We start from the raw sequence: 15,859 nt of genomic DNA on the forward strand, positions 1-15,859 counted from the left end.
ATCTCTCATCATTTACCATTCATTGTAGTATTTTCAGTTTGTTTGTTTTGTTCACCCTTCAAGACAAGAAGTAAAAGAAGTATAATTTCTGTAGTAACCAATGCTGTAAAAACACTGAAGACTGCTTATTTCTTTAAAAAGACACATCTTACCACTACTAAATTCAATAAGAAGCCTGAGCATTAAATGTTTCAGGTAAGGGAGTAAGTATGACTTCTCTTTTTATAAATCATTTTAATTTTTACTTCTTTCTTTTACATCTTGATTTGCACTCTTCTTAAATCACTGTAAGAATGACTGTAAAAATTGCCTAGGTCTCTCAATTATTTCTCAGTATTTGACTATTATGATAATTCAAAAGCTGGACATTCACAAGTTGGTCACATCTTAGAAAACATATAGACTTATAAAGTACTTTTACTAGGTTGCAACAGACTAACAACATAATTTTGATAACCAATAAATATCAATGAAAATTATGGTGAACAAATGAAATGTGACCATCATGGGAACTAAACTATTTATTGTGACACTGATGGTGTTCTGTCTAAAAAGAGGTGTTTGGAAGCATGAGAGTGGATTAGGCCTTAGTTCATTGAGAAAGTAATTGTCTGCATCCTACTACATTTAAACAGCTTCAACCATTCCAACCAAACCAACCATTTCTGCATTTACCTGTTATACTTGGAGCCATATATTGCCAATCAAGTTTTTGCCTGGAGTCCTGTCCTCTATAATAGGTTACCACACAGACCTGCTTCTGGGGCAGGAAGTATGCTAGAAATACAGTATATTAAATATTTTGAGTAGGGAAAAGAATAGTCATTCTGTAGAATTTCATTAAATCACAGTCCAAAGCCAGTAGCATAGTTCCAGTGGGAGTTGCTCTCTAGACAAACTTACTTTGGTGAACCTCAACATTATCCTTTCTCCTCCTACCTAAAGTGGCCTGGATAGGTTTCCTGTACCCAGAAGGTCCTATTCTGCCAACCTCATTGGCAATTTACAGAGTGGAAAGCTGGACTGCACTACCGTCACCAAGATTCAGAAATACTAGCACTCGTTGACGTCACAGACGTAGAGATACTTGTATGTTGGTTGGTGGATATGAAAATCTGTAGTAAAGTGAAGTGTCTTGCCCTCAGCATAAAAAATAATATATGGAAAATCTTTGCTCTAATACAAAATTTGGTACTGGCAACAGTCTTTTGAGTCCTCATCCCCCAGCACGTCAGTTTCCCTTTGAGTATTAATTTAATAAAAAGAAAAACTACATAATAGTTTAAAATTTAGTTTATAATACCTGCTCTTAATATCCATGGTTTTCAGTTTCATTTTGGTTTTCATTTTGTTTTGTTTTGAGGGAAGGAGAGACCGGGAGTGAGGAGTGGTTGACCAACAGTTCAAATCTGTCACTACGGACTTGCGGCTTTTTGTCTTAGAAATTCAAATGGCTAGATAGAACGTCATGACAAGAACAATGAAATAACATAAATGCTATACTTAATTATTCAAGTGTTACTTTTTAAAAATTTTCATCTCAGGAAAAGCAACCACTTTAAAAATCAAAATTTGTCTGTTAGATCCTTGGTCAACCCCTAGACCACCATCTCAGAGGAACCATTTTGGCAATGGAAGTGGAACTGAAGGTAAATGTTTGAGGCTGAAATTTATCTGAAATATTTATTGCCTTGGGAGCCAGATACAGCCAGCTAAGCAATGACTCTCAGCTACCTATGGAGCATTTGGTAGCTTATGGAGGTGTTGCCAGTTCCAGTCACAATGACTGGAAGCTCATTGGCATTTAGAGGAAAGGGATCAGAATTTCAAATAATTGTCCTGCCCAGATTCCTAACATTATCCCTCTGGGGAAGCATGGCATGCAGTGCGCTTGTTCACTTCAGAAGGATCGTGGATATTCAGTACCCTGTGTGGCTTTAAGAAACTGGCTTTAGAATTGAAACTTTCTTTACCACAAAGAGAATCAAGAACTAAATATCTAGATCAGTGGTTTTCAACCTTAGCCATACATCAGAATTCCTGGCATGCTTTTAGAATTGAGACCCTACTTCACACTAATTGAAACTGAATGTATGAGCCCAAGCATTTATATATGTATTTTTTAAGCTCCCGAGAACTAATTCTTTAGATGTTTGAATTATCAAAAATATGTAGATACAACTTATACCAAGGTAATAGTAAACCATGTGATAATAGCTGTATAGAATCATCAGTTGTCTAGGTTTTAGTAGACCTTAAAGTTCCAGGCATTCATTAGATATCCGTATCCTCTCTAGGGCATTTCCACCTTTGTCATATAGCCTTTGCCACAAGTCCTCTAATGACAAAGCAGTTCTCTTTCCACACTGGTGATAGTGTTAGAAAACTCCCCTTTCATTCATACAGGTGTTTAAAGCGAACAATATCAGAGAAGACGAATAGGAATAGTACATGACAGAAAGGAGAACCGAGGTCAGTATTGTGTGTGTGCAGGGTCACACACACACTTGGAGATACAGACACATGTGAATGCTGAATTAAAGCCTCAAGATGATCTCACACACACACCCCAACAAACCACCACTTTGTCATTATACAGTCATCTCTGCTACAAAGCTTCCCCATGTGATCCACAGAGAGGATATGGTGTCCCAGCAAGAATGATGGATGCCAACTGATTCTACCCTCCAAACCCAGACGAGAAAGCATACAAATGGAGCAAAAAGATAGAGCATGGATCCTTTGTCTACCTAACAAACTTTTTTTTTTTTTTGCGGTATGTGGGCCTCTCACTGTTGGGGCCTCTCCCCTTGCGGAGCACAGGCTCCGGATGCGCAGGCTCAGCGGCCATGGCTCACGGGTCCAGCAGCTCCGTGGCATATGGGATCTTCCCAGACCGGGGCACGAACCTGTGTCCCTTACATCGGCAGGAGGACTCTCAACCACTGCGCCACCAGGAAAGCCCCTACTTAACAAACATTTTGAAGTGTCCCTATGTTAGGTATAGAGGAAATTGAGGTTCAGTTTCTACTTTTTCACAGCTTTCAATTGATTGATTGACCAGGACAGACATGTAAACAGCTAACTCTGACAGGTACTATTATTGAAGTGCAAAAAAAGGTTTGTGGTTGAAATTTATTATTCATTGCATACCTGAGAGCATGTTAGATTTCCCTAAGAGAACACAATAAAATCCCTAGGCATTCTTGGATGGAATAATACCATAAATCAATGCAGGGCTGGTACATATACCTCAACAATATCTTGTGACCTGAACAAGAAAGGAGATGCCAACCAAGGGATGGCTGGGCTAACCAAAACACCAGCCTTGCCCTCAGATCTCTTGTGAGGAATTAAAGTCATCCTGGCAACAAGGGTATTAATCTTACCTATGGCTTCCTAAGGCGTTGACTTTATAGAAGAATTTCATGACAATTTTGAACTCCATCCAGGCTCTTTATATATGCAACCCCAGTAAGATAATGATGAGGGGAAACAGGACAGACAGGAGGCTCTTTCTAACTGTGCTCTACCCACTGCATAGCCGGCTTCTCAGTTTGTGCCTGTGTGTACGCACACACCTCTACACACTGTGGTGTACAATAGGAAATGCACCTAGTGTCAGAGAATTCAGACCTGCATCTATCTTAGGGGCCTGCTGGGAGCCGGTAGTTGGAAGGTGGTCTCAGCAGACTGCCAGCAGGCACAAGGTGACCTTGTCCCTTGCTTTCTTCTCCCTGGCACTTCAGGCTGTTCTGTGAGCACCAAGGATCTAGGGTGCATCTCTCCCTTTCACCACAGGGCATAGTCACGGGAAGAAAAGTTAACAAAGATGGCACCCAAGACCTCAGAAAGAGAGTCCCCAATATCTCCTTCCCCTCCCCTTTGATCCTGTTCCTTGCATTATCTTTGTTGTATAAAGCTAGCTCTAAAAGAGGAACACCCAGGCTTCTTTGTTCATGAAGAAAACAAAATCCTCCAATTATTGAGACAAGGAATCTTCTCATATTTGCACCTTTGAATCTGTGCTATTTAAACATCACACTGAAAATAAGTTCAAACAAACAAAAAATTCCTTTGTGTGCACATTCTTGGGTGTAGGAAGGAGTGTCTTTGGTAATTTGGCCTAGATTTAAGAAAAAAAAATTCAATTGGCTACTTTTAAGCAGAACAGGCTCAAACTCATAAAACAAGGGAAAATTCAGTGCTCAGCCTGGAATGTGTATTGGCTTGCATTCTCCAGCCTTCATTTCAATCTGTGTGGTAGAGTGGGATGCGGTTATTTCATCAGCTGCCGATGAAGTTTGGAATGTCAATTTGGTAGCTAAGCCTTAACTCTAAATATTCACGCAGTGTTGGTAGCTATATTCTTATAGAACCACAGCCCACTTTCCTCTGGTAGAGTCATGCTTTGGGTGAGATGCTCTAATTGAATGTAAGGATTGAAGAGAAAGTGGTAGAGGGTAATATCAGAAAGTGGGAAAAGCTGACAGCACTTCTAGGAACCACTTTCAAGTAGAGTGCTGTTATCATCTCGCTTGATCAGAGAACAGGAGCAGCAAAGGCAACACTTGCCTGTTAAAAATAAGGAAAAATCTCCACCTTTCACTTTCCACTGTCAGACGAGGCTGTGATGTCTCAAAGAACCTCATCTTATCTTATGACTCAGATGTTTATGTTTACTAAGCTTAAATGTATTGACATTTCTTGATTATTCAATTTCATTGTTACAATTATAAAAGGTTTTTTTAGTTCATAGTTATCTGAGTTTTCCTATAGCTAGATCAAATACCATGAAAATCCAACATCTGAAGATAAAATTGTAAGATTTTATAAATTCATAAAATTTACTATAAGAGTATATAATCAGTGGTGTTCCGCAGTTTTTCAGCCTTTCAAAAAATATTCATGTAACTGTTTTGACTTGTGGATGAGAATGTTTCTTTGAATGTTGTCTAAACCAAAATTTCTGTTTAGGGTATTTCAAGTTCAGTTCATAGTATTTTGCTTTTGTTTTGATTCTTTTTCTTTTAAACTATCAGAACATTTTTGGGCATATTGGGTAAATAATTTAAAAGTTTTCTCTTGTACCAAGATAGATATTAAATAAACAGTATGTTGGAGGATTGCACTAATTGAAAAACTAGAGCCTTTCAGAAACGTTTAGAAGAGTTAGTTACTCATTTCACAAAATGGGAAGGGACCCTGAAGTATTCAGGAATGATACGACTATTTCAGGAGCTTTGTTATACTGCCGACTCCAAAGATGGAACTCTGGAAATCATTGATTCTGAAAAAGTGTGCTTTACATGTTTTTTTTTCTGTAGTCTCTTCTGAGTGTTTTGGGTTGAGCTGCTTATAAAATCTGTGTTAACAAGCAAGAGGCATAAGTGATCATTGAAGGCTGACAAACATTTGTTCCTTTCTGAGATTCTTCATAATGTACCTGTGAAGTCAGCAAGTCAGCTCTTTGAGTTCATGTTGAAAGTTCCTGCCTTAACCTACGTGTTTGAAAATTTAAAGAGTCTGAGGGGCAGAGAGAAGCTCATCAGTTTGTCCACTTGCCTCAAATGGCTTAGTAAGGAAAGAGAATTTAAGAGCTTTTTAAAAAAAATACCTTATAGTGTCTTTTATTTGTTAATGTCAGAAAACTCAGTTTAGCATCTAGTTTGTAATTCCCTTCTTTATCATGAACATGTGCGATTTTTGTACAATCCATTCCCTTTGTCATTCCCTCTGTATTATTAACTCCTGGACAGATAAAACAGACTTAGACTATTTAAATAGACATCCTATGTGTCAGCCTAGATCAGTTGTTTAGAACTTTGAAGGGGGGAGGGGATGGTGGTTAACATAATGAATCAGCAAAATTAATTTATTCTGGATTTTGGAATCTGAGCTCCTTTACCTGAAAGGAAATGTGTATCTGCAGAAGCACCAGAACCACTGCATGGAAGGTCTTAGCATTATTCTACCTGCTTAGACTCCATGTAGTGGAAAAAGCCCCAGGAAAGCAGCCAGAGGAGGTAGTTGAAGGAAAATGAGGATCCCCCAGCAATGGACCTTCAAATCTTGGAGTGAGAAAGCTCTCCAGGAAGAGAAACTCATGCCTCTGGTCACACTTGTCACTTTCGAGGGAATGTGATTTATTCCCAAGTAGCTATTTGTTTGAAGTACTCATATTTGTGGAAAGTAGATGGATTAAAAACAGTAGGGTAGATGCAAAATAATTGGAAAAGAAAGAATGAAAGAATCTTACTGTACAAAATATTTCAGTGGCAACGACAACAAAAGAATATAGTGTAAGGGCCAAGCATAGGCGTCAGGGCATTGTTAGAGTCTCTGTGGACTTAACTAAGAGATCTTGGTGTAGAGAGTGGGTCCAGCTGTCTCTGCAGAAGTCCTCTGATTGGAGTGGACCCAAGGCTACACTGAAGTGTGACTGTGGGCCTCCCTTCCTGGACCCTCATCTCCAGATCCTTTACCATAGCCTTCTCACATCATGATGCCATATTCCTTTGCACCTGGGCACCAAGACCTCTCACATTAGCCCCTCAAAATCTAGCACCACTCATACAGTTCCTCTTTTTGATCTTCCGTCTCTCTCCCTGCTCCACGGCCCACGAATGAAAAAGACTACTTTCCCCGGGCTCCGATCAAAGCTTACCTATATTGACTGTTCCTTCCAGCCCTTTTGTGTGTTAGCTGTTCCTTTTTTTCTTTTAGATGGGTTTGTAATCACAGCAATTGAGTTATCTAAACTTCAATTGGTTCCTCTTTAGAGTTTCTAGTTCCTTGTTACACTGCTCTGCACTTCGATCAATCATCTTTCTTACTCCTTTAGCATTTTTATTACCTCCTCTTTGAACTAGGGGTCTAGTAGTCTGGAGAGATGTTTCACTGTTTGTTCTTTCAGGGGATTTCTCTTGTTCTTTTAATTGGGAGTAGCAGCTCTCCTTTTCTGAGCAAAGTTGTGACTAGCCAGTAATCGCTTCCTTTGTCAATGGCATTTGATTAGACAATTACTAAAAATATAATGCTGTCTCCTATTTCTGGTAGAAGATATAGGTGGGGTAGCAACACCCTTGGATGGGGCAGGACGGGGAGAATATGGATCAGTTCCTTTGTCCTTCAAATTATACTCCCTAAATGGCCTCTCTTAGCCCTGCTTTCCTGCTAGAACTTCCTAACAGAAGTGACTCAGGGTGGCCCTCTTGTGGTGGAAAGGCATTCCCAAGGCCCTTTTCTGGAATGAAATGAGAGGTAGCCCTACAACAGTTCCTGTATCACTTAGCTTTTCTTGTCATCATTATCAATATCTCCCAAGTAAAGAATCTGGAAATAATATAGTGAGATGCTAAAAACAAATTTGAAAACTGTAAGGAAGATCTGTCTCTAGTCTTAAATAGCTCACGTTTAAAAAATATTTTATTGTTTTGTTTCTTCAAAACATAGACCAGTACTTTAAAAAATAAAATAAAACAGATAGTTTGAAACTGTTTCTTTTGAATATTTCTGTCATCTGGAAATGCCTGTACATAATCCCCATGACAGATTTGCTTGGCTAAAAAATCTGTTGACATGTCACCATCCCTCAGAATAGGAGAGACAGCCAGCATCCCGTGATTCTAGGGAAAAACATTCAGCACTGGGAAAATAGCACGTTAGCTGAAACACAACAACCTAAGCATGTAACGTCCATGGATAATAAATACTTTGTGTGTGACTCTCATCATTTTATAATCTAAAACAGATTCTGCTAAGTGTCAACCTATTTCTTTCACTAACACAGAGTCCGAACTCTGTCATTCTAGGACTCAAATAACACAGGACCAAGTTTCACAGACTCAGCTGTAGAACTTTATAAAAATTAAGAAAACTGGGCCTCACCACTGGATGATCTAGTTCAGAAAGTGGAGGAAAGTTCCAGCTTTAGGAACTTTTAAATAATTCTTTGAGCGATTGCAGGGTGCAGCAAGGCCTGAGAGTAACACAACACGGAACTGTGGTCCCCTTGGTGGAACGCTGTGGAGATTAACAGGAGAAGCACCCCACATTTGCTTATAAGTTTGTTTCAAGGAATACTCAGGAAGTGGACAGTCATGCTGCAGGTCACATTTCAGGGATCTTCAGAGTTGATGGAGCTTGTTGAGATCAAAGATTTGTCTTATTCTTCTTCCAGTCCTCAGGATCTAACACTACAGCTGGCCCAGAGCTGGTGCTCACAAATATTTGTTAAGTGGAATGTTAATTGGAATGCCCAAGACCTCTCCCTAAGAATGGAAGATCGTTTCATGTTCAAGAGAGTTCTGCTAAACAACTGAGATGTATCGTAAAGAGCTTTGAAAATTGTAAATGCCACATGTAATAGCTTCTTTTTTTTGGCTGCGTTGGGTCTTCGTTGCTGCACGGGCTTTCTCTAGTTGCAGCACGGGCTTTCTCTAGTTGCAGCGAGCAGGGGCTACCTTTTGTTGCGGTGCGCGGGCTTCTCTGCAGTGGCTTCTCGTTGCGGAGCACGGGCCCTGGAACGCGCGGGCATAGTAGTAGTTGTGGCACACGGACTTAGCTGCTCCGCGGCATGTGGGATCTTCCCGGACCAGGGATCAAACCCGTGTCCCCTGCAGTGGCAGGCGATTCTTAACCACTGCGCCACCAGCGAAGTCCCCTACCTTCTAAATTATAATATGCTATAAGAATGAGTTCCGTTTTTCAAAGTAATCTCTTTTCCAATTTTTTCCGTATCGTTTACAATGAAAATAGAAATACAATACCCCTTTAACTGGTAAATATGTTTAAAGAGTAAAAGAAGAAGGGGCTGAAAAACTATACAAGCAAGAAATCAGAAGCCACCCAGTGTAAAGAGATTAAATAAATAACTGCTTCGTGGTGCTTCAAGAGCATCCTTCAGACAGAAAACTGTAAATTAAATGTGCAGTGGGATACTAAAGGCAAAGTTGGTGCATTTATCCCTAGATTTTCTTCTATCACTAATTTAAAATTCTTTTGTCTTCGTATTCTGACCGAGGATTTACATTATTGAAGGATACAAACCTCTTTAAATAAATGGCCATGAAGATAAATACTCTGTTATATGACTCCTGTGTTATACTTGGAAGATGAAGTATTAGCTCCCTCATTTAGGACTTAGAAGAGAACTGAATTTAAGATTTAATAAAGCCAGAAATAAATGTCTCACGCCTCAAACTCTTATCCCTGGGTTCTATTCCCTTCCTTGAGCTCCTTGGAATTTTAAACTTTAAGGCACTCCTCCAGGAATTAGAAGACCTGGATTCTATTCCTGGCATTGCTAGTTAGTGCCTTTGTGACCTTGAGCAAATGGCTTAACATCAGGGCCTCTTTCCTCAGCTGTAAAATTAGAAGCGTGGCTAGATGATTTCAGGGGTTCTTTCTGGCTCTAAAATTCTGTAAGTCTGGAAACACCTGCTAGTGACATTTATGCACTCATTGCTCTTTCCCCCTTTCCAAAATGTTTTAGTTTGTGGCTTAATAACATCATTTATATAGATCTTTTCAAACCCTTTCCAGGATTTTCTTTTTTTGTTTCTTGATAGCAGCTCGTGTTTCTACATTTACTTTGCATTAAGAATTGTTACATGCATTTCTTTACATATTTGTTATACACTGAAATAGGATTAGTATGACATCAGATATGAATGATTCCTCCAAATTCTCTCTAATATATAGAGCAATAATTTGAGTCACTTTCGTATTTGAAGGTTTAAATGGATTAACAGTGACCTGGATTGTGCAACAAATTGCATTTTTTTCCATAAGGCTTTCAGCCATTTGACACCTGCTTGAAAATGTCAGGCGCTTCAAGATGTCTGAATATCACTATAGGGCTGGGTATACCAGCATCTGTTTTCAAAATCCATTCGTTTTATGTACATAACAGCAGGAACTTTTTAAAACAAGGCTTTCTTAGAAGTTTTTAGTGGAAAGGTTCAGAAATACCTGAGCTGAGTATTTATTGCCTTTGTATGCAGTCATCTAATTGCATTGCTTTATTTCTCTGGGGTATGAAATATAGCATGGAAATTTTAGCTAATATACATAAAACTTATTCAACAGAAAGGGTTGGTAACTACAGTTAATGGTAGACTTGGGAGAAATTCTGTCAAGGTTTTTTGTGCCTAGTTTTTTATTCTATTTTTGATATAATTTGAGGTCAACTTTACCATGACAAGAAGCAGATGAAGCACCTGCAATAACTAATTCCTGGGACATCCATGAAAAAGGGCATTGAAACAGGTACTATTGAGGGATGGTATAGAGGATAGCACAGCGTAATTCCTCCTGTAATTAGCTACAGATTATCTGAAGTTCTGATGGGGTGTAGAAAACAGTCTTAATTTGATTTACCAATGACACATGGAAATTAAGAGGTCTGGAGCGGAAGAGAGGTCCGGAGTGTCCTGATAAGGGCAAAGGCAGAATGAACTAACATTTCTTAAGTGCCTGGCACTGTAAGTACCCCCTCATACTCTTACAACATCCTTACAAAGTAAATATAATTATCCCCTTACAGAAGTAACAAACTCGAAGTTCACACTGATAAGTAGTGGCAGTAATTTGAAACCAATATCTCTGTGACAAAATTCCAGGGTCTTCAGTTAGAGAAACCGGTTCCAAGACCTACTTCTCTGCGTGGTCAGTTTCTGTGAATTTTGGCAAGATACTCTGCCTCCTTGAACCTTGGTTTTATCAGTAAACTTGGGTTAATATCTACAGACACATTTTCTGTGAGAGTGAGCTAAGATAAAGATACATTAGATATTAGAAGTACTTAGCACAGAGCCTTGCAGAGAGCTGTCTCTCCATGAGTCATCACCGTTATTACTCTATTATTGTTGTTGTTATTGCTTTTGAGATTTGGGGCCAGGGGATGGCGGCTGCTTTTTTTTTTTTTTTTTTGCTTTTGATGCCAGGCTTTCAAAACACAGAGTATGATTTCATTCAATTGTCCTACATGTGCTAAAGTCCTACTATGAGCAGGTTATTCTTAGTAAACTTTTTAACTCCCCATGAAATATTTATCTGGAATCTGGAAGCAGGCAAAAATAATGTGACAGGGATTATTAAATGCTTTAATGACCACACAGACTTTAGACTTGAGGATGAGCCCTTATTATTTAAAATTTTATGTAGCTTATTTGCTGAATTAGGTTGCAGCATACCTTCATTGAAAACAAGTACATGGGTATCTCATTGGTTTTTTCCTTACCACAATAAGTATCATCCTTTCCCATGGGCTCTGATTTCCACTAGCAGAAAGACATCACCATCACTATAGATACAAGCAGCAAGCTGCCACAGAATCACAAAGAACTAGAAGGCTGGTCTTCATATATGCTATTTCTACTTTATTTCAAGACAGAAGTTTGATACCTTTTCACAAATCTTTTGCGATTATATACATAAAATTTCTGCACATATTCTGCCACATCCAGAGACCAACTTCCAAAGGCACCGCAAAGTACATTTTGAAAAGGGGAAAGAGAGAGGTAGGCAAAGAGATGATTCTTGCCTGTAAAAAAGGAGTTAACTTTTCCAAATAAATGGAATGTAAAATTGGCCATTGTCATTGTGTGATATTAACACCGGCTCTTTTGGCAAGTTTGGAAATACTGGGCTCCCTTATAAAAGTTAAAAATGTCCTGGACCTGGAGTTGTTTACCCAGAGTGGGAGCTGCTCTAAAGTTACAGAGCTCTGGTTGGAAGAGATGGCTTGAAGGCCGCCTCCGAGAAACTGACGTCACAGTAGCCTCAGCTGCTGCTGTGACATTAGCTGAGCAGCTTTTTGATCTGTGAGATGGTGGAGGTTTCAAAGGGACTTGTCAGTATCTCTCTGTTGAATGGTTGGACTCATTTTGCATCCCCATTTTGTGCAAAGAAGCAAGAGTCACCGTGCTGAGACTTTTCTCTTTTAAAACAACCGGCTGTCCTCCCATTGCTAGATTGACCAGTGGTCGGACATCCATAGGATTTCTCCCCAAAGCAAAAAGGTATGTTTCTTTCTGGCAGTTTGAAAGCGAGTGACTAATTGTGGCAAAATATAGAGGGGCCGCTGTTGACATATTTGAAACTGTAGATACTTGTTTAAGTAGAGGGTGATTTCAACATCTGCCTGATTCAGTGTCTGTGTCTTGGCTTAAAAACAGTGGGGCAGGGTGTGTAACGGATTTTACTGACTCCCAGGGAAGAGAAGGTCCAGCTGCTGTGAGTGGATTTCCTGACTCCGGACTGATGGTACCATATGCTCTCTGAGACTGTTTTTGAAACACTGCTTCCCAGTACTTTGAACACCACTTTCCCTACCATAAGATTTCACTAAATTTATTTTTTAGAACACTATTTTCATTAGGATGAAGACTTTTTAACATTTGCAAAGTAAAGTTCACAACCCTTGAAATTGCTGGTATTTGAAAATTGCAGTGAAAAATAAGTCAGTGAAATTTCATCCAAGTTGATGGTTTGCTTACTGCATGATAAGTGTTTCTGTGATTTGAGTTGAAGTGCATGCCATTCATAATGGGTTAATCTGCAATTAGGAGGGAACCTTACCACTACAGCTTCTACTGTTTAAGCTGGTTAAGTTTAGGTGTTTGTTTATCCAAGCCAAATGCGTCTTTCAAAGCTTTTATGAGCTAAGAGAAGTAAAATCGGTGCCCCTGTATGTTGGATATTTTCTAGTGTGAATATATAACTGGAGAGAAAACAAGGAGAAGATAATAAAATGAAAAGGCAAAATTGATTTCTTCAGAATTGCATGTGGTAGTATTCCTTTGACCTTATTGGAATATGAGGAACGATGCTGAAGTAGCAAGAAATAGCAATTTCTCAAAATTCCCTTTTGCTTTGTAACAAAATCAAGTCATAGTTTTCTTTGCAAAAATGCATTCGCCAGTGAACAGTAGGGGAGGAATAAGGTCTTATAATCAGTTGAAATGATGCAAGTGATTCATAATAGCCTAGAGAAAGGGCTAGAGAATCTTGGAGGCAAATGGTGCATAACTTTGATGGGTATAGACCTGGGAATTCCTAATTCTTCAAAGTTAAGAGGAAGCAAAGCATCTCCAAGGCAAATGATGGTTCTAGGAATTGTGAGATTGGCAGTACCTACTGTGTGTGGCATTCCTATTGGAATATGTAACCTCCTACAAGTGAAAATTTTTCAATTATATGAAAAGCAGTATGTTTATAAAAAGGAAAGCAGAGAGCAAGAAACAAACACTCTGAACAAAACTCTCAGAAGAGAGAAGTTACAATCGAGTCAACTCCCCTAACGCTGTTTCATTTGTTTGGCTAAAGTCCAGTTTTCAATGGGGGAGATGAAGGTTGAAATGGTAACAACCAAGGTGTAGTAAGAAGGGAGCACCCCTCAGACAAAGAAGTGTTACCATGACCTACTTGAGGCTAACATGGGAAGTAGAAATGATTTATTGTGAAACTCCTGTGTTGATCTTAAATTCTGCTTCCTAGTAGGGCCGGAAGGTTAGCAGAACTATTTTCCTCCCATCACCATACTTATGCAACCCACTCACAACCCTCTACAATTCTGGCTTCCGGCCTTGGGGAGGGGGAAGTAGGTTAAAATGGATTATGTAATGCTCACTTAGAGTTGTTGGGGGAAGAACGTGTGCATGACTAAGTAGTGCAGCTCCCTCTGTCCTTTTATATTTGCTCTAATCAAATTTTATTCTGAATGAAATTCTGGAGGGAGTGAAATGAAATGGAGAGTGAAGGGTGCAGATTGCAGAAATTCTTCCTTATCTCCCACAGAGATACCAATATCTGTGGGCGAAAACAAGTGACAACTAGGAACAAAGAGAACTTTTATATTTGCCTCAGCAGAAAGCACTGAAATTGAGTTTTTGAATCGGCTGAGCCATTTTACCCCATAACTTATCATTACAGAACGTTATGTCCCTACAAGATTGCTCTATTAGTTGGATTTTTTTTCACATTTAGGGAGAATTATAACAAAAGCAGTTTTATATAAGATTTGTCTATTCAAATTTTTGCTAACAATAAAAACATTTCCTAAATATTTAACCTGCCTTGTATTCTTAAAATATTTGAAAAATACTGAGGGCAAAGGAAAACTGTTAAAAATATGAGTTCACAAAATTACACTTGCTTCTGTGAATTTTCTAATGAAATCAAAATCAGTTTTATTCTAGAGGAAGATAAATAAAAGGAAGGAGGGTAGGGGGAACACAAAATAAAAGGAAGGAGGGTAGGGGAAACACAAAACAGGAGGGAGACAAGGGCAGAAGGAAGAAACCAAGAAACAGGCATTTACTGAGCATCCATTATGATCCAAAACAGTGTTAGTCGCTTTGATTAAGCATTCTCTTTCGTGCACATTTAATTCTCCCAAAACTCTATGGACCCCACTTTATTTTTAGAGAAAGCAATATATTCAGCCATATTACATTTGACATTTATGACAAGTCATAGATACTAGAAAGGCGAAATAAACCCTCCCACAGAAATTGGCACAGATATTGCCCTATAGGAATTTTCTTTCCAAGGCTTGTTTTTTATCCATAACCATTACATTTTAAGGCACTCGATACTGCTCTGGTCCTGGAAAGGGGAAGCCCTGTAGATTGGCCCTTCTTCGTATTAAGTGATGAATTTGGCTCTTTGCAATTAAGTGCAGGATTCTGTCTGCTTCGGGAACATTATCTGGGTTCATGTATAGTCCTGTTACCAGGAGCAAGCCTGATTGAGGGTTTTCCTGGATGATCTCCTTCAGGTAGGTAAAAACGAAAAGGGTCTGGTGCCCTTTCAACCTGACCTGGAAGTGGTTCAAGAAGAGTTAGAAATAAAAAGAAAAATTGGAGCCATTTGCTACATAATTGTAGGAGAAACTTCATGATGATTTCTGAACATTTACAGTGTTTAAAGACAGAAGGAAACATGGAGTATCATAGCACCTCTTCTCCAGGTAGCTTGAAATTAGTCTGCTCTCTTTCTGTAACACCTTTGGTTAAATCTGCAACTACCTCTTGATGTCTTAAACCACTTCACTCTTCCTAAGAAGTTTCAATGTTAAATACCTGCTAGTCAGCAAGATAGTTTCAGCTCACAGTTAATTACATATAGTTTAAAGCAGTCTGCAGTCTCTGAAAATTAGCACCATCTGCATTTCCTGCAAATACTTATTAGATGAACCTAGAAATTAATAGGTAATCAAGATCAATAACAGATTCACCAAAATACAAAATTCTGTACATTCTTTACTATCTTCATTTTGTTATGTCTCCATCGACACATTTATTTTGGGGCAACTTGCATTTGCTTTGGCAGGTACTTGTGGTCACTGTCTCACAGGATTGGAGGGTAGCAAAAGGAAGGAAGGGTGACAAAGAGGATGGAAAGTGAGATTAGAAAAAAGACATGGCTGAGTGGATAAAATGAGACGTGATAGTGTTTTTAATGGCTAAATCTGACATTACTTGTTTTTCTTGGCTGAATTAGTCATAGTTTTGTGAGTGCCAAAGAAATAGGTAAGGATGATCAAAGTATCTGTAGCAAAATTTTTGAGAGAAGAGTAACCATATAGATCCCAATATTATTAGGCTGTTTTTGAGGGTGGAGCCCTGCATATAGCACTGACATTTTAAAATCCTTGTTAGTCTATTATAATTCATTAATAGATTGCAACTCAAAAATACATGCTTGGAACAGTTTACCACTTGGATATGCATGTTCAGAGCAGTCTGACAAAACTTGAAAGTCTTCAGTGTTTATCTTATATTTGGGATATAAAATATGCGGCCGTCTTCTATGACTGCAGAATGGGGCTTGCTTCCTGGTTATGTGGGCT

This window comes from Phocoena phocoena, chromosome 12 (genome assembly GCF_963924675.1).
Source record: "Phocoena phocoena chromosome 12, mPhoPho1.1, whole genome shotgun sequence".
Lineage (NCBI taxonomy): Eukaryota > Metazoa > Chordata > Mammalia > Artiodactyla > Phocoenidae > Phocoena > Phocoena phocoena.